The sequence below is a fragment of the Ursus maritimus genome, unplaced genomic scaffold (genome assembly GCF_017311325.1).
Source record: "Ursus maritimus isolate PB19 unplaced genomic scaffold, ASM1731132v1 scaffold_10, whole genome shotgun sequence".
Classification (NCBI taxonomy): Eukaryota; Metazoa; Chordata; class Mammalia; order Carnivora; family Ursidae; genus Ursus; species Ursus maritimus.
The window spans coordinates 22437343-22456719 of NW_024423344.1; the positions used below are offsets into that span (position 1 = coordinate 22437343).

Below are 19377 nucleotides of genomic sequence, written 5' to 3' on the forward strand. Positions count from 1 at the left end.
CTCTTTCCCATTTCCTTTTCTTCTTTCAGTCCAGTCATGTTTTTGCTAAAACATTTCCCCTTGCTGGAAATATCTTCCTCCTCTATCTTACTATCCAAATTCTAATACTTTTTCAAAGTGCATCTAAATTCCCATTTCTTCCATTAACCCTTTACCTTTTCTCTCCTTACTAGGTAATACCTGTATTCTAGCTTATGATACTTGGTCCCTTGATTATTTCCTCTTCCTTTTACGTTTTCTTCAGTCTTTATATTCTCGTGTAATTATTTCGTACAGATAACTTTGTTGTGTTTTTCCCCCAAGAGTCTTAAGCTCCTTGAAGGCAGGTCCTTTGTCACAGACTTCTTTTGAATTTTTTAGGGAGCTTGGTACTACAGTAGGCTTGTAAAAATGCCAATAAAAAGTTGTTAAATATAATTGAATAGTGGGGAATTAGGCTATAATGTGTAGTTAGTTTGAAAACCAGTTGCATGTCTAAGTCTTCAGAATTATTGATGTAATATTGTATTGAAAACAGTAACAACATTTGTATATGTTTATCAGCTATGAAAAGCTGATAACTTTATTAAGCTATGAAAAGCTTAATAACTTTATTTAAAATTTTAAAAAGTTTATTGCTATTAGATGATCATTTTTTTTTATTTTTAAAGATTTTGTTTATTTATTCGACAGAGATAGAGACAGCCAGCGAGAGAGGGAACACAAGCAGGGGGAGTGGGAGAGGAAGAAGCAGGCTCATAGCGGAGGAGCCTGATGTGGGGCTCGATCCCACAACGCCGGAATCACGCCCTGAGCTGAAGGCAGACGCTTAACCGCTGTGCCACCCAGGCGCCCCTAGATGATCATTTTATAACTTCTTTCAAAGGAGAACTAGCGTCGTGATTTTTAGATTCTAATTTATGCTTACATTATCCCTGAATAAGTTTTGAAAAGATTATAAAATAGGAATGAAAAAAATGAAGCAGCATCAACCTGACTATCTACATATAGAGAAATGGTTAAATAAATCATGGTGCACCAATATTAAGGAACACCATGCAGCTTCTTAAAAATCTAAATCTAAAAAGTTCTGCTAAATCTGGCATGTAAGGAAACCAGGATCTACTATTAAGAAACAAAAATAACTTATAAAGCAGAATGTATGGTATGAAACCAGTTTTTAAAACTATGTATGTATTTAAACAAAGCATGTCTGTGTATGTCTGGAAGAAATGAAAGAACAGAACTAAACTGTTAACAGTGGTTAACTTTGGGGAGTGGAATTAGAGAAGCAGAAGGCAGGAGATTTTTCAAGCAATAGAGAAGCATGTAAAATAGATTTTTTTTTCTACAATGAGCATTTATTTTGAAATCAAAATGCAAAAAGATACATTTTAAAAGAATCAATAAAGCAAAGAAAGTAAATGCTTATTTTGTAAAACCGATGCAATTTTGTGTTTGCATTTATTAAAGATATTTTTCTTTGATTAATAGTTAATAATAGATTGTAAGTATTTTTCCTACTCCAGATCATGTGTTGTAAGTTTTTAGAGTTATGATAATGGAATCCAACTATAATTACAAAATTAACTTTATAGATATTTTTCCATTTGATAAATTACCTGAATATGTTTTACTATAAATGCTGTGTGTTTGTTTGCCATAAATGGCCGTGTTTGAATCTGAAAATTAAACATTTTGTCTAAAAGTCCTTTCCAGGGGCACGTAGGTGGCTCAGTCGTTAAGCATCTGCCTTAGCTCAGGTCATGATCCCAGCATTCTGGGATCAAGTCCTGCATCGCCCTGCATCGGGCTCCCTGCTCAACGGGAAGCCCGCTTCTACCTCTCCCATTCCCCCTGCTTGTGTTCCCTCTCTCGCTGCCTCTCTCTCTGTCAAATAAATAAATAAAATCTTAAAAAAATAAATAAATAAAAAATAAAAGTCCTTTCCATTATTAACATGCTTCATAAGCATGTAGAAAGAGATGCTTTGAGACTAGTTTCCCTTGACATTTTATTTTTTTACATTTTTTATTTAAATTCAATTAATTAACATATAATATATTAGTGGTTTCAGAGATACAGGCCTGTGATTCATCAGTCTTATACCCAGTGCGCATTACATCACATGCCCTCCTTAATGTCCCAGTTACCCCATCCTTCCACCCTCTCTCCCCTCAAGCAACCCTCAGTTTGTTTCCTGTGATCAAGAGTCTCTTATGGTTTGTCTCCCTCTCTGGTTATGTCTTATTTTTTCCTCTCTTCCCCTATGATCCTCTGTTTTGTTTCTTAAATTCCACATATGAGTGAGATCATATGATAATTGTCTTTTCTCTGAGTGACTTATTTCACTTAGCATGATACCCTCTAGTTCCATCCATGTCATTGCAAATGGCAAGATTTCATTTTTTTTTGGATGGCTGGTCCCTTGACATTTTAAAATGAGTAATTTGTAACTCAAGGTTTTCTGTCCCTTTACTCAGTCTATTTCTTTCTTTGTCCTTTCTGATCCTGTTGTTGTTCTTGGCTCCAGAGTGCTAGCTCACAAATTGTACTTTTAAAGATTTATAACAGGTTTATAATGTGATTTTCCAACATAACATTTTTGTTAGTTCTGATTTTGATAATTAGTAGAAAAGTGAGTTTGTAAAAACTTGGAAAATTGGAAGATGACATACCTTATGAAGAGAGAATGTGCATTAGCTCTCAGTAGCGTGGGGGTTGTTCTTTTATTAAAAGATATATTGTGTACTTAACTCATTCGAGCAAGAACTTTTCACAAAAGCATCAACTATGGAGAAAACAGAAAACAGATCCAGCAAAGAAGGGCAGAGAAATATGAGAATTATTACCATTTAATAGTGGTTATAGCACTAAGCCCATTTTTGTTGCTTATGATGCTAGTTATAGATTGTATCTTAGGGTTCCATTAATTCTTCCTTACCTCATCCTTTGTTATTCCTTGAATTGAGAAGTTGGAAGAAAATCATAGCATGCATTTCACTTAGCGTGGTTATATTTTTTGGAAAGAAGTGGAATTGTAACTATTAAACTTAGAATTGGTATACATGAATCATAGCCTTTAGCTTTTCCTCTGACTATATTTATATGTTTTTTTTTATAAGATCAGTTTTTACTCTGCTTAAAGGCACATTCTATTACTCTGCCCTCATTCTTTTCAGATGACCTTGAGTCCTTCTTTTCTGAGAAAATTAAAGCAAATTTGTGCTCCCTAACATCGTTCGTCTTTACTTTGAGTTTCTTTATTCGAACTTTATCTTTCCTTCTCATTTTAGAAAAACATGTATCATTCTTCTCCGATGTTAAACTTTCACTTACATTCTTGATCCTTTCTTCCACTGTGAGCTCAAGAATCTCACCCCATTGATTATCCCCTTCTCATCTTGCATCTCCCTCCTATCTGTCCCACTCAATCTACTGAGAATTCAAAGTTAAAAAAAAAAAAAAAAGAGCAAACAAAACCCCCTTTCTTTAGCCCTTCAAGTTCTCCTTCCATTCCTTATCAGGCACCTGGAAACAGTATTATATGCTTGTGCCTCCAGTCCTTAACCTCTTGCGTTCCTGATTTTGTCCTTGACTCTTGTGTGGCTTGGCACTACTAAGACTCCAGCCTCTCATCCAGTCTTCTAGGCATGGTCGTTGAGCTGTGCTACCTGGATCAGAGCCAGTATTACCAGCTTCCCCAGGAAGACTGCCTTGGAGCGCTCTGCCTGCTAATGCTTACTGTACTGCAGTATGCCACGGTGGTCCCAGCCTAGCTTTGGTCTCTCTATCAGCCTGTGTCTTTAGGATTTTAGGGAAATATGAATTCTTAACAGATCCCTTTCCTTGTTTTTAGTGGTTTTCTGAAGATCCTTTTCCCCCCCAATACTTTGCTTTCTAAGAATCGAAAGAGGGTCTGAGAAATTAGATTACAGGTTTAGGCAGGATGTTCATCACTACCCTGCAGCATTCGGTATTGTTGAACCCTCCACATTTTTGAAGTTCTCTTCTCTTGGTCATAGGGATAGTATATTTTTCTGGTTCTTCTTTCCCTCTCTAACTGCTGTTTTTTTAGCCACTACTTTTTCTCTCTCTCCTTGTAAGTGCTCCCTAAAGTTTTGTCCTTGGCTCTCTTTTGATCTCTCTTGTACTCCATTGGCAGAATGGGTGACCCCCAGATGTATTGCTCTAGTTCTGTTTTCTCTCCAAGTTCTAGTTCTGTATGTTCAAGTGCCTACAGGCATCTATATCCAGAAGTCTTGCTGGCACTTCAAACTTGTTACATATCGAGCAACTGGTTATTTTATTATTTTTTTTCCCTCCTGTGGTCCGTATTTCTTTTAAGATATTACCAGTCTACTCTTTCACATGGAAAACAAGGAAACTCATTGTCATCCTAACTCTTTTCTTAATTACCATTTACATTTATTCAGTTGTCAAACCTGTCGTCCCTGATACTCACATATTCCTCTCATCCCCTGCTAAGTTACCTTCACTGTCATCCTGGACTATGGCAGTTGCCTTTAATTTCATCACCTACTGTTTCTCTGCCCTTTTGATTCTTCTTACACACCTCCAAATTCATGCTCATGAAATAGAGATTTGATCACATCATGGCTCCCTTTTGCCCACAAATTAACAGTTAAATTCATTAGCCTACTATTAAGGCTTTCCATAATTTGACTCCAACCTGTTTTTCCTTTTTTTTTTTTTAACTACAGTCATCCATAGCATTGGCATCTGATAAACTAAATTGTTTATTATTTACATCTTGCACTTCCTAATCCTCTGTTCCTATTTGCACATGACCAAATCATATCCGTCATTCACAACTGAGTTCCAGTGCCACCTTCTCTATGAAACATTCTCTGATTCTTCAAGGTATACATTTTTTTTTTGTTCATCTGACTATTTATGCTATTTCATTGGTCTTTTCCTTTGTGATTCATAACTTTTCATCTTACACTATAGTTATTTTTGGTACATGTCTTATATCCCCTATTAGAATATAAATTCCTTTTTCTGACCTATATCCTCATAGACTGTATTGCCCTCAGATGGTTGGATGAATGAATCCTGTACGTTTTGTTTTAAAGATTTTATTTTTACATAGTCTCTACACCCAGCATGGGGCTTGAACTCACAACCCTAAGATCAAGACTCACTTGCTCTGCCGACTGAGCCAGCCAGGTGCCCCTGAATCCTGTACCTTTAAGTGATAGAAAGTTGTGACAGAGCCTTGCCATTATAAGGTTATCTAGGGCTATTACATTTAGTTGTATGGTTTGTGTGCTGTCCAAAAACTCCTGCCAATGGAGTGAGTAGGGCCTGAAATCCAGCTCACATTTCCCCTTCCCCATACCAAAATGTGTGCCAGGCTGGTGCAGAACTGCATCTGCCTGGAGGGCGGGTTACCTGTTCTTTACATGAAGGTTCTATTTGCTGGTTAATCTGTGCATCTGCTTGACTGCAGCCGTCCCTTTTTCTGACTCTTACCAAAGCATCATATAAGCTAAAACAACTCTGACAGTACTGACAGTATTAATTGAAGTTCATTACGAAAACTACTTTGTGTCACATAGAAACTATCCAAAAGTATTTGCTGAAATAAAAGTTATAGATTAACCAAATGTGAAATAAAGCATTATTATAGAGCATCTCCTTGGTAATTTAATATTAATTTCAAATTTACGCTTCTGGAACATTTGAGATTGCTTGTAATTTTTTACTGAGGTCATTTGGCTAATAGTCCCATTTCCCTTGCCACCACTTCAGCTCTATCTTTTGGTTAGAATAATCTGATATGAGATAGAAATTTTTTGCCTTGTTCCTTTAGTGCTATTGTGGTGTAGCCAACGATAGTGGCTTCTGGAAGTTTTTCTAGTTTGAGTTAAGGGTTAAGTCATAAAAAAAGAGTTTATTTTTTAAACGCATTCCATTTAACTACTTTTCTAGTTTACTGATTTGTTTAGTTATTTACTTAATATGTCTGTGTAATATAAAATTTCCATAAGCCTGTGAGAGATAGATGGAGTATTCCTACCTAAATATATAGAACAAAGCTTAGAGATATTAATTGACTTGGGCACAAGGCAAGCAAGTGATGAAACTAGGCTAAAATCCAGGGTTTCTGTATTATCCCTATCTCACGCTTTTCTAAAATGTTGCATCCAGAATTCTTTTAGTGGAATTATTTTGGTCTGGTTGATATATAAGGCAAATTAAAAAATCCTTAAACACATAGTTAATGGCTTATTGGCATGTGGGTATGTGTATGTCTGGAGCACCTAGTATAGCACTTTGTATCTATTAAGCGTTTAATAAACAAGGTTGATGACTCACTGCTTGTGAGTCCTCCAGTGGATCTGTCTCATTCCAGAGTAGTGACAGGGCAACCCCAAGTGGACTGATGTACTTTTAATATGGGCTAGAGTTTGTTTTTTATTATATGGGTAGAAAAATGTTAACATTTAGCGCTTAACTAAATCCCAGGCACATGTGCATATTACTTCACTTGATCCTGACAACCAGTCCTGGGGCTGTCTTGTTATCTCCAGTTTAAAGATATGATACTTACACATGATCAATTGTCATTCAAATCCAGGTCTGTCTAATACCAAAGAGACTGCTTAATACTAAAGAGACAATAGTCATGAAACTAAGCCACTTGATATTTGAAGAATATTCAGAATAACTTATCACATAAAGGCCCTCGGAGGCTATATATCTATGTCTATTTATTGCTAAGTAGATATAGCTGTAGATGATACTATCTTAGCATCTGGGAAACAAAGCAGTAATTCCTTGGACTGGCATAGTAGATCTTAATGCTGGAGCTAAAATTGCAGGTGCCACTGCAGCTCAGTACCAGCAGGGGGCCAGAGTAGTGCTGCAACAGTGAGAAAAACCACGACCATCTCAGCTTTGAGAGACTACTCTGGTGTTTTTGGAAATACAGCCAGTAGGAATAAGGGTGTCGCCTGATTTTTGTTATTCAGCTTCCTCCTTCCTAAAAACAAAACGAAACAAAACAAAACAAAAACAGGAGATGGGCAGCACCGGAGTATCAGAGAGAAACCAGAATAACTGAGTTTCGTTATCTTGTTGAAGTTAATTAGAAGACCTTTTAAAGATTTCCAAATTTGGCCAAGGATCAGCAATTAGTGTACAATTAGATATATGGGTGTGGTTTTTAAAAAATCTTTATTGTTGAAATATAGTGGACATGCAGTGTTAACATTAGTTTCAAGTGCTCCACAGGAAATGTGTTTTTCATTCTGTCAATTAAACTTCATTTCTGTGCAACCTCTAAAGCGTTTCTCCTATAGCATTTCTTCTATATTCTGCTTTTCTAAAAGCAGTTTGAATATCTTTAAGCAACTTGAAAGGCCACAATGTTAATAATGTTCGAAATGGAAATTATGAGAAGGAAGAACTAGAGATGTCTATGGTGTATGGGTAGCATGGCAAGCTACTAAAGACTTTAACCAGGTTCTTTGCTTTGGGGCTCTTTTATTGGTTATCAAAGACTAAAGGCTATTAAAGAATAAATCAAGTGTAATTTCTGGGCTACTGGAAGATGTAGCTGTGATTCTTTGTATTGATATTGTGGTCTTTAGGCATAGAGAAAAACAGAAACGAAAGTGTGAATGAGAAGTGAAGAAAAGAAGTGAGAATAAGAGAGAAGTAAATGCCATTAAAAAAAACAAATATCTGTAGTCACTCAAATTAGCAGAATTGCAACAATAGGTATACAATACATTTTAGCATTCTCTAACTACATATGTATATGCATATACATATACATACATTTTATAACGGTAAAAGTAATAGTCATTTCTGCTATAACACTTGTTTTGAAACGAATGTATTCCAACATGATTGATGTATTAGGGAGCAATTTGAGCATAATACACATTTGTTGTTTGCTTTTGTGTCATTTCATTTGTGAGAAGTACTACATGAATGCAAAAACCACGCTGCTAAACCACGCCACATGGGAGGAATACACAAAATGTACACACTCACACGCTTCAAACACCTATCAGTAATCTCAGTGTACCACATGTCGTGAGTGTTCTCCATCCACATTTGCTGTTAAAACTTTCCAGCTGATTTCAGATAACCCTATTTTCACTATTTCAAAATAACTCACAAGCTACAACTCTTCTAACACCCACTTTCATTAGCAAGTGCCAGGTCTTTTTCAAGGTACAGTGTCATATTTATTGTAGGGTTTATGTACTTTTTAACCATTTAACACATGTAAAACTGCTGTTTTTATTAGGTTCTTACCTTTCCTTTTTAAAAAAAAGTACCTCTGATGAAATTTTTGAATATTGAGTTCCAACCCCACTGTGCCTTGCTTTTTATCACTCTGGTGTGATCATGGGCCTAAGCTAAATTAGTATGAGCAAAAGCAGGGAGACAGAAAGTTGAGAAAGATACGAAAAAACCTAGGAGAAGATACAATTAGAAGGTATGAAAGATATGATTAGAAAGAAAAGATATGATCAGAACCTAGGAGAAGCCTGAAGACCCAAGCATCTTTTACTTCTCCCTTGGGCAAAGGGAACAGTCCAGCCCAGAATACAAAGCAGTCTTTTGGGATGCATCCTGGATGTAAAGGGGTAGGTTCACCCTTATTTGTTTGGAAGAAGCAGTTTAACCTGGGAGCTTGAGTAATGGACAGAGCATTGAAGCCAAAAATCACAACAACGAGTCCAGATTCACCAATTTCTGACTTTGGTTAGTAGAAAACAAGAAGCAAAATGATCAAAGCCAAAGAGAATCTAAGACATTCGTGTTGTCAATGATATTCAAGTCTGAGAAATAAAGGCTTATGATTTCCCATTTCCCGGAAACTCCCATTCTCCTGCATGTGATTCCAAAACGAGTTTCAGCAGGAAGGCTCCCAGTCAGGAACCCTCCGCAATGACCTTCTCAGTGTGATTTCGGGGGATGGTTGATAGGGGAGATTCTTCCAGAGATTAGATTAGAACTCATTTCCCTTCCCAGACAGGGAAGCTTCCTCTTCCTGTCCAGCAAAATATCATACATATTACGAATTGATGTTTCTTTACCTCCCTTTTCTCATGCAGGAGTTTTTATTGCCAGTGTCTACTTTTTCACTTTGCCTTGTTTATTAGATGTTTTGTTGTGGGGGGGTTGTTAAATTTATAATTGAGCCATAGGATGATAGACCTTAAGGAGCTCCTTCAAACTGGATTGAGAAGCATATACTCAACAGAGATACTAGAGCTGGAGGCAGTAAACAAGTTTGAGCAAGGGTGAGTGCACTGTTGGTCACATTTGGAAACCTTGCCCAATGTTAGGCAGGGCCATTGTTGAAAGTATGGCTGTAGGAAACGGGTAGATGTGGATGCTGAGCGACCAGGTTGAACTTTTTTATGGAATGATTTTATATAATACAAAAAAGTAATTCAGTGAATCCAATTACATATGCTTTGAAGTGCAATCATATGCAGATAATCTCACCCAACATTTCACTTAATGACTTTTGACTTGAAGTTGCTCTTTCATAGGGAGATTCTCACTTCGCTTTTGTCCTGCCTTACAGGCCTGTCCATCTCTTTTCACTAATGCTAACATACTCAGAAACCAAGCTGGTTAGTAAGTGCACCCTGTTCTTATGCATATGGTTATTAACGGTTACCTAAACTAGCAGCACCAAAGCCATTTTTCAGGTTTGGTGTAGCTATTGGAAGAGAGGCCAGGGGCTTCTCTTCTTTTGAGATCGTGGGGACCAAGGCCATGTAATCTGTGACCATGTAGGAAGAGCTCAACTATGAATGAAGGCAGCACCGAAGAAAGCAATGCAAAGAGAGAAAGAGCTCCAATGACACTGTTGAAGCTTGAGCTGAAGTTAGCTTTGATCCGGGTCTCTCAGCCTTGGCACTATTGACATTTTGGGCTGGGTAATTCTTTGTTAGGATAGAGGATGTTCTCTGATTTTAGGATGTTCAGTAGCATCTCTGGCCCCACTTGATGCTTCCCTGGCTGAGAACCACTGCTCTAGTCCTAGGCTTTTTGGTTACATGATCCTTAAGTTCCCTTTTTGCTAAACTTCTGTGCATTGGGTCTGTCACTTGCAGTCCAATTGTTTTAGTTAACTTTCTCCTTTGCTTTTTCTATGTAAATAAAAACAAATGTATTCATTAAACATAAACAGCTCTATAAAACCAATAAAGTAAAATTAACAATAGTTTGGTCTAGTACCACTAAATTGCCAATAATGCAATCATAAAAATATGTATTTGTGTTTAGTATTTTACATGTTAGAATCTTGATTTTTGTGAACATGATAAACCAGTTTTTGTGTCAATTATTGTTATTGTTGACAGTAAACTTTTAAACCACCAATGTGTTATTTTGATGGACTAATCAGTTTTTTTAAAGATTTTATTTATTGGGGGTGCCTGGGTGCTCAAATCGGTGAAGCATCTGCCTTAGGTCATGATCTCTGCTCAGCAGAGAGCCTGCTTCTCCGTCTCCCTCTGTCGCTCCCCCTACTTGTGCTTTCTTTCTCTCTCTGTCGAATAAATAAAATCTTTATTTTTTAAAGATTTTATTTATTTATTTGACAGAGAGAGTAAGAGAGAGCATGGGGAGAGGGACAGAGGGAGAGAGAGAAGCAGACTCCCCACTGAGCAGGGAGCTCTACTCTGGGGCTTGATCCCAGGATCCCAGGACCTCAGGACCCCAGGACCCCAGGATCATGACCTGAGCCAAAGGCAGACGCTTAACCAACTGAGCCACCCAGGTACCCCTTGATGGACTAATCAATTTAATAGTGTGCCTTAAAAAATTCTCTAACTAGTTACAATACTTATAACTAGTGAAGTGATGCAGTAGATACATTTCAAGATGGAATCTAAGTCTTACAGTACTCAGTAATGTGAATGTGACTGCTAAGGTGTAGGAGGTAATTTGGAATTCTGCATAGTTATACTACCACATATAGTGAAAAATAATTTTTCCCACCACATTTTTGTATTTGAATTACCATAGAATCATTGCTTATTAGTGTACCATGATGTCATTTGGCCACAGCTTGATCTATATGTATCATTTACATTTTTAACTTTTCCTTTCTGCTTTCTCAATAACTGAGACAGCTCCATGGAACTCCATTATTTATGGGTTGTCAAAGTCTCTGTCTAATAATAAAACAATTAAAATCTCATTCTATGGAAATTTTTCCATCGTGAATTAACAACGTAAAATAGAAGTTTTGATTTTGCAACGGGTAAACGAATTCAACATTTTGACATAAGAACTTTCTAATATAATGGTAGTCATATATACTTGCCAGTACCTTACCAGTTAAATTAGAAGTTAACTGCCAAGAATTATTTAAACTTCATTTATTAGTTTTATTGTTAGAAATTTTGGCATTGTTATTTTGAATCTATATTAGGTATATTGAAAGATAAACACATCATTGTGTTAATGTGTTATTAGAACCAAAATTTTTATATAAGAGAAGATGAATATAAAATAAAAAAGGAGAGTTGAAACTCTGTAATGATAGATTAGAATTGAAATATCAATATAAATTAATGACCTTTTAAAACTTATTTGCTAACTTTGATCACTGAAAGTTCTAGAAGCAGTGAAATGTCCATAGCAGTGAGTATGCCTGCTACCCAAACCTCACTAAAAAGCAATAGGGCTCCCTGGAGAAATGACTCATTCCAGATCTGGGACAGAGTAAATACAAAGTGAGGCTGGGACATTCTGTTGAACTAGAAAGCAATAAAAATTCAAAGATTAATGAAATTGTATCAAAAGGATTCAGGAAGTATCTTGAAAGGACTTCCACTGTCCAAATCTGGGAAAATTTGCACAATTATTACAGATACCTCTTATATATCATTGCATATCCTCTAGGAATCATTTTTCTCATTTCAGCTCTATGCAAACTCGTGTAGGCATAACCACGCACAGCTTCATTTCCTGCTGTTCTGTAAGTCCCTTGCTTTTTGCAGTGTCCACAGGGAAGACCCACACTTGTGCAACCTAGACGTCCAGTGGAGTTAAACTCAAGTGTAGGGGAATTAATGCCTTTTTGGGAAAGCCTTTAATCAATGGGAAATGAAGCCAGTGGGTAAATTTTTTTCCTCCCTTTTCTCCTCCCACTTTAGTGGTGGTCCTGAAATGCAGCTTAAATGGCTTCTAAGAGATTCAGTCTGACAGATTAAACAGGTGACTAGCTTATTAATGCACTGTCATATTGGCTCTCCCTCCTTTGCTTTATTCCCCTTGTCCCTCAATCCTGCTCATTGTGACTGGATTACTTTTAAAAATAATATTACCTGGGGTGCCTGGGTGGCATAGCGGTTAAGTGTCTGCCTTCGGCTCAGGGCGTGATCCCGGTGTTATGGGATCGGGCCCCACATCAGGCTCCTCCGCTATGAGCCTGCTTCTTCCTCTCCCACTCCCCCTGCTTGTGTTCCCTCTCTCGCTGGCTGTCTCTATCTCTGTCAAATAAATAAATAAAATCTTTTAAAAAAAATAATATTACCTAAGGCTTTTGCTTCAGATCCTACTTTTGGGGGGAACCCAAGCTAGAAGGATGGCATCAAAAAGAATAATACTTGTAATTTATTGAAACATTGAATATATAAAGATTTGTGAACCATTTTGAATGATATTCAAAAGAAGAGAAAGACTTACCTCACCAAAAATAATCTTTTATTTGCCACCATTGGAAGTGAATGTTACCAGCTTTTTACTCTCCAAATTGGTCATTAAAGGAAGCCGTTATCACTCTTTCAATTAGAAGTATAGTTGAAGAGAAGCTCTTCTCTACAAAACAAGTCAGCCAGTATAGCAGAAAGAAAAATAGAATTTTTTAAATGACCAGTTTTCAACCCCTGATGAAATGATTGATTTAGACAAGGATCATCAGTGAAGACTAAAATTCTTGGAGGAAGCATTGGTAAAGAACTGCATATTTGCATGTTACAAACTCTATACCTTACTAGCTAGTTAAAAAGGAAAACAAGTCTTTTCAGTAAATAAATTTGCTATTATTACCTTAAGTCATAGAATGCCTTATTTATTATTTATTACTTTAAAGGCTTATTGTATTTTCCTGGTTTTTTGCATGCCTAGTAATTTTTGACTGGATGCCAGACATTATGAGTTTCATGCTATGTGCTAGATTTCTAAAAATGCCTTTAGATATTTTTGAATTCTACTTTAGGATGCAGTTAATTTATTTGGGAAGAATTTTATCCTTTGGACTTGCTTGTAAGGTCTATAAGGAAGGACCAGAACAACTTTTAATCTAGGGCTAATTTGGTCCCACTGCCAAGGCAATATCTTTCAGAATATTCAGCCTGATTTCCCATATATTATGAAATTTCTTCACTCTGGCTGTTGGGAACAAGAACTATTTCCAGTCCTGTGTGAATACTGCAAATTCTTCAGCCTGATTCTTTCCATTGGTTCTTTTCCTGTCTTTGAAGTTTTCTTACAGACGTGCTAATCAGTTATCAGATGAAGATTTGAAAAGAATCCTCTGCAGATCTCTGGGACTCTTTGCAACTCTCTCCTCTGGTATTCTGGCCTGTGAATTTTAGTAACATTAGCCTTCTGGAATTCTCAACCCTTGTCTCTTTAACTCAGGAAGACTGCCACGCTCTGTTTGGGCTCCCCTTCCTGCTCTGTAGCCTGGGGCAATAATTACCTTGTTTCCCTTCTCTCAGGGATTACTGGGCTGAGCTGCCTGGTGTCCAGTGTCCAAAAACCATTGTTTTATAGATTTTGCCCAGTTTTTAAGTTAATGTAAGACAGAAGAGTAAATTCAGTCCCTATTACTTCATCATATCCTGAAACAGATTACAGTCCACTATAATTGTAGTTTTTAATTGCTCTTTTCAAATAATTTTTAGAAGAATGTACTTTTAAATTTTCAAGTATTAATAGGGTTGGTTAAAGCATATTTGCTTATATGTTAAAATTTTTTTTAAAATAACTTTTAGTTTTCTCATTTTGTTTTCAGAGGATGAAACTTGTACCATTTCCCCTTTGGAAATTTATTGATTTTTTTGTGTGTGTTAATATATGGTCATAGCTTGTGATTTCTTTGCATGCATTTTTAAAAATGGTGTTTGGTAGAAATCCAATATAAACACATACAATCATGTGTAGTCAGTCTTAGTGTATATTTTGAATACCTTGTGTTTATTTTGTGCCTTAGAATCATAGATTGATTGGGGCGCCTGGGTGGCACAGCGGTTAAGCGTCTGCCTTCGGCTCAGGGCGTGATCCCGGCGTTATGGTATCGAGCCCCACATCAGGCTCCTCCACTATGAGCCTGCTTCTTCCTCTCCCACTCCCCCTGCTTGTGTTCCCTCTCTCGCTGGCTGTCTCTATCTCTGTCAAATAAATAAATAAAATCTTTTAAAAAAAAAAGAATCATAGATTGATGTAACGTCTTCCACTGTTAAAGTGACTAAAAAAAATTAACCTCGTAGTTGTTCTAAGCACTGTTCTTAACTAATTCGGAGTTTCTTCAGGTATACCAGAACTCTTTGAGTATAATCTTTTTTTTTTTTTTAAAGATTTTATTTATTTATGTGACAGACAGACAGACAGACAGACAGCGAGAGAGGGAACACAGCAGGGGAGACGGAGAGGAAGAGGAAGAAGCAGGCTCCCAGCCGAGGAGCCCGATGTGGGACTCGATGTGGGACTCGATGTGGGACTCGATGTGGGACTCGATCCCGCAACGCCGGGATCACGCCCTGAGCTGAAGGCAGACGCCTAACGACTGCGCTACCCAGGCGCCCCTCTTTGAGTATAATCTTGACTCAGGAAGATACAAGGCACTTACTACTAATCACCCCCTGGTGGTTTAAGATAATGCCCGTTTAACATTTTTTTTTAAGTAGGAAATAAAACTCTTAAGTTTTACAAAACTACAAATTAAAGGAATAATTGGCAGACTAATTTCTAGTCTTCTTTGGTGCCTATTTCTTAGGTGTTAAGAACCAAATTACCTAATGATATATTTAAGTTTTAAAAGTCTACTTTAGGGGTGCCTGGGTGGCTTAGTCGGTTAAGCATCTGATTCATGATTTGGGCTCAGATCATGATCTCGGATTGTGAGATCAAGCCCCTCATCTGGCTCCCAGCTCTGGGTTCATGGTGCGGTGCGGAGTCTGTTTGAGATTCCACTTGAGATTCCCTCTGCCCCTCTCCCCCACCTCATGATTTCTCTCTCTCCCTCCTTCTCTCTCTCAGTAAATAAATAAAATCTTTAAAAATAAATAAATAAAAGTGACTTTAAATGAACCACCTTAAGAAGTACATATTTTAAATCAATATATGTGTATATTAGGGAATATAAACACATGATATATAGATTAAAATAAAGCCAAGCTTTATTTATTTGCTTGTTTTTCTTAAGGGTAATAACCAACTATTTATAGATTTTTGCCTTGCACTTTATTTGAGCTTATATTCTTAGAGATGCTTTAGTTCTGCAGAGAATAAGATTAAAACATAATAGGTCTACTAACTACTGTCAGTTCTGTAATTGAGAGATCTGTCATCAGAAGAGCCTGAGACTTTTGATTGGAAACATACAGTGGGAGACAGAACCTGAAAGCCTTTGAGGCTGTGGGACTGGAACAGAAAACTCTAAATAAAGCAGGCTCTGACTAGCAGTCTCACAGGGTCAGCATATATTCCAAGCTGAGTACATTGCCTCCTAATTCCAGAGAATCCTACAAATGCCATCTAAGCCTGTCACCAACCATCCCACTTAGCTTTCTACCTAATTCCTCATTCTCAAATTTTGCAGAGATCCATAATTTTAAGGTATTTTACTTTATAATTATACATGTGTTATAATGAAAAAATGTGTTTTTTAAATACTCTTAAGCCTTTTAAATTCTCACTGAAGAGATATTATGCATCCTGACCAATGTTTGTGTGTGTGTATGTGGAGGGAGGGGAACTTCTAAACAAAGTAATTATATTTGGTTTGCACATAAATAGAATAAGCTGTTCTACTTAATATTTTTGGTGTCAGTATTTTTCTGTGTTCTTTGTAATTTTCCCTTTTATAACTGCAAATGTTGGATCTAAGTTTCAAAATATGCCATATTTTAAAATACGTTAAACTTTCACACACTTAAAATTAAATTATAAATATTTATAATTTATAATAAATATATAAATTTTATAATTTTCCTTTTTAAAATCTGAAGATTAAATTCATGATACTTGAGTATTTCCTTGCTACACTTTTATTATGATTGGGAATCAGTATCTTCCCTGAGAAACTAACATATTAGCAAATGAAGCTGTTATTATCACTATCAACACACCTTTGTTAGAAACTTTTATTTACATTTTTAAACAGCACTGTCAGGCCATTTTAATCTGTGGACAAAACTCCATACATGAGCTACAATAGGACTTAGAGGGGAAAAAAATGCAGTGAGAAAAATATTTTGTTTATCCCTAGGCTGTTTTGGGTGGCAGGGAGCAAGATTTAAATTTGCCTCAGCTTAATTGCTTTACACACATTCTTGTGACGCACAATTGGGAGGGAGGAAGAAAAAGAGGGAGCTGTTACTGTGTGGTATGTATCTAAAAGAGTGCGTTTGAGAGGGAGAGGAGAAGGCAGAAGCAAGCTGGTCTGACCAGAAACAGAACTGCCTGTGACAGATTAAGAGACAAGCAAGGCTTGGAATCTGAGAGCAAGCAAAGAGAGTGGAAATTTACAGCTGCCCTGTGCGAGTGTTCAAGTGATCATTTTCTGCTAATGTTTTCCGGTGGTAACTGTTACTCTTCAAAGAGAGAGAGAAAGTCAAGACGGGATTGTGGAAACTCTTCTCTGTGCAGCGCTTTTGGTAACTGGAGGCACCCTCTATTAAATGGAAGATAAAGCTACTTCATGTAAAATGCTTTGAGCCCACGAGAGAGCTGTCTTCAGCACCTCACCATGTGTCTACTTTTTGTTGCTTAGACAAGCCTGGACATTTCTATAACATTTGGTGAGTATCAGCCAGGTTATCTATACCAGTTCATAGAAATGGAATTAATATGGTAAACTTCAGTTTTCACTTAGGTTTTACAGTTATTGCTTATATATTCATTTTAAATCATGTAGTTACCTTGTTTCTTTGTGCATGATGAACTGCTGTTACTAGGAGAGGTTTAAAAAAACAACAACTACAAAACAATGCTTCTCTGTTGCCTAAGGCACTTGAACCATTACCAACTATTCTGTGTCCATGGAATATCTTATTTTGGAAATGGGTTTTTATTTACAAAGAGTTTCCAAAAATAAAATAGTGGCAGTATACCATTTTTCATGTTTCCTTTTCAACTGCATGAAAATTCAAAAGTTATCTCTTTCTTTTATCAGTAAATTTAAAATAATCATTGTGACATTTGGTATTCTCAATTATTATAAGTTACACCCTTCTCTCATAATTCAAATAGAAGTGTTAATGATACCATTAATTAAAAGGACATATAATTTAAATGTTGAATGCTTCTGTTAGATCCAATAAGTGACACATGATTTTTTCAAAGTTCTGTAATGAATATAAAAATTAGATAGTTTACATATCAAATTTACCATTTGACACAAAATAAATGTACATTGACTTCAAATTAAGGATTCGAACAGTTATTTTGTTCTTATCATTGATACCAGGCTCTCATTTAACATTGTTGTTCTGCTGAAGAACGTTATAGCCAGATGCATATATGTATGCAAGCAGTACAGCAGAGAAAAGAAAAATAAACTAGTAAAATATGTATTCACATTCCAAGAGAAACTTCATTTGTAGAACCTTAACATAGGACATTGTATACTAATTTTTTATGTCTTTTTAAAGGCATCAGTGGAAGACACGTAATCATTCCTCTGTGGGAGGAAGGAAATATATGTTGTTAGCTGCTAAACTGAGTCATTGCATAGAGATGCACCATTCTAAGCAAATTTTCTAATTTACTCTCTACCAGCATCAAAAAATATGTCCTTAGTTAGTGATTCAAGTGAGTCCTTTAAGGCGGAACAGCTTAGCTGAAATGAAAACTTCAATAGAGTGTCAGTAAACATTTCGAAAGGGTTTATCCCCTAGACATAATATATAAAATGGCTGTATTTCCTCTATGTGTACAGAAGCCTGTAGAACAGGTTTTGTTTTGTGGGTGTTTTTTTTTTTTTTTTTTTTCCATGCCTTTCACTTATGTATAAGAAGAAACTCAGCTGGTTTTGGGAAACCTTTTCCAGACCAGTATCTTGCACTTAAAGTCAGAAGTAAATAAAATAAAGATAATATCACAAACCAACTTTTCTTCTTTACAGAAGTTCCCATACTCGGTCTTAGACTAATGGAAGATTTGCACACAGCCTCACAATTGTCAGAATAATTTTTTAATTTTTAACTGTTTTTTTTTTTTTTAAAGATTTTATTCATTTATTTGACAGAGATAGAGACAGCCAGTGAGAGAGGGAACACAAGCAGGGGGAGTGGGAGAGGAAGAAGCAGGCTCCTAGCGGAGGAGCCTGATGTGGGGCTCGATCCCACAACGCCGGGATCACGCCCTGAGCCGAAGGCAGACGCTCAACCGCTGTGCCACCCAGGTGCCCCTAATTTTTAACTGTTAAGTCACTGGTATTACCTTCGTGGTGGCATCATTTCTTAAGCCCATAGGAATGTAAATATGACAGTAAAGAACAAGTCATTCCCAGTTTGCAAATGTTTTGTAATTCAGAAGTTTATTGTGAGTGGGTTGTTGGGATTTAGGACCCATCTTCCCTGGAAAATAATTTAATAAATGATTGTTTGACTTTTATTATGGTCTAAGAATAGATTTTAGTCACACTATAGAAAAACCATTGCCGGGGCACCTGGGTGGCTCAGTCGGTTACGCGACTGCCTTTGGCTCAGGTCATGATCCCAGGGTCCTGGAATTGAGCCCCACATTGGGCTCCCTGCTCTGCGGAGGAGTCTGCTTCTTCCTCTCCTTCTGCCTGCCACTCCCCCTGCTTGTGCTCTCTCTCTCTCTGTTAAATAGGTAGGGTCTTTTAAAAAAAAAAAAAAAGAAAGGAAAAAAAAAAAAAGAAAAACCATTGCCACCCTGAAAAATAGTAGGAAATCGATTCTACTCATAAAACTAAATTTAAAAACAATTGTGTTGAATAAAACATTTTTATTTATCCTAGATATGAATGCTTGAAGAAAAGCAAATTTAATGAGATGGATGGGTTTTTGGAAGGAGGCTTATAAACAGGACTTCTAGGTACTTTAAAGAGCTTCCAAGGTTGATTTGCACACCCTGTATGAGATCTAATCTCATGTTACAGTTCACGATTTTTATTTTCCTTGCTATCAG

The 19377-nt window shown here is 36.7% G+C and overlaps 1 protein-coding gene across 7 annotated transcripts in view; it reads left to right on the forward strand.

Annotated features, from left to right (window-relative positions):
* The window catches only part of CAB39L (calcium binding protein 39 like), a 112196-nt gene that overhangs the window by 25103 nt on the left and 67716 nt on the right, over positions 1–19377 (forward strand). For 5 of the 7 annotated variants that reach the window (XM_008706873.2, XM_008706869.2, XM_008706868.2 and 2 more), the window contains one exon: positions 16823–17021. The exons of the other annotated variants lie outside the window; for them this stretch is intronic. The gene's annotated coding sequence lies outside the window, so the exon portion shown is untranslated. The remainder of the gene's footprint in view (positions 1–16822; positions 17022–19377) is intronic. 7 annotated transcript variants of the gene reach the window in all.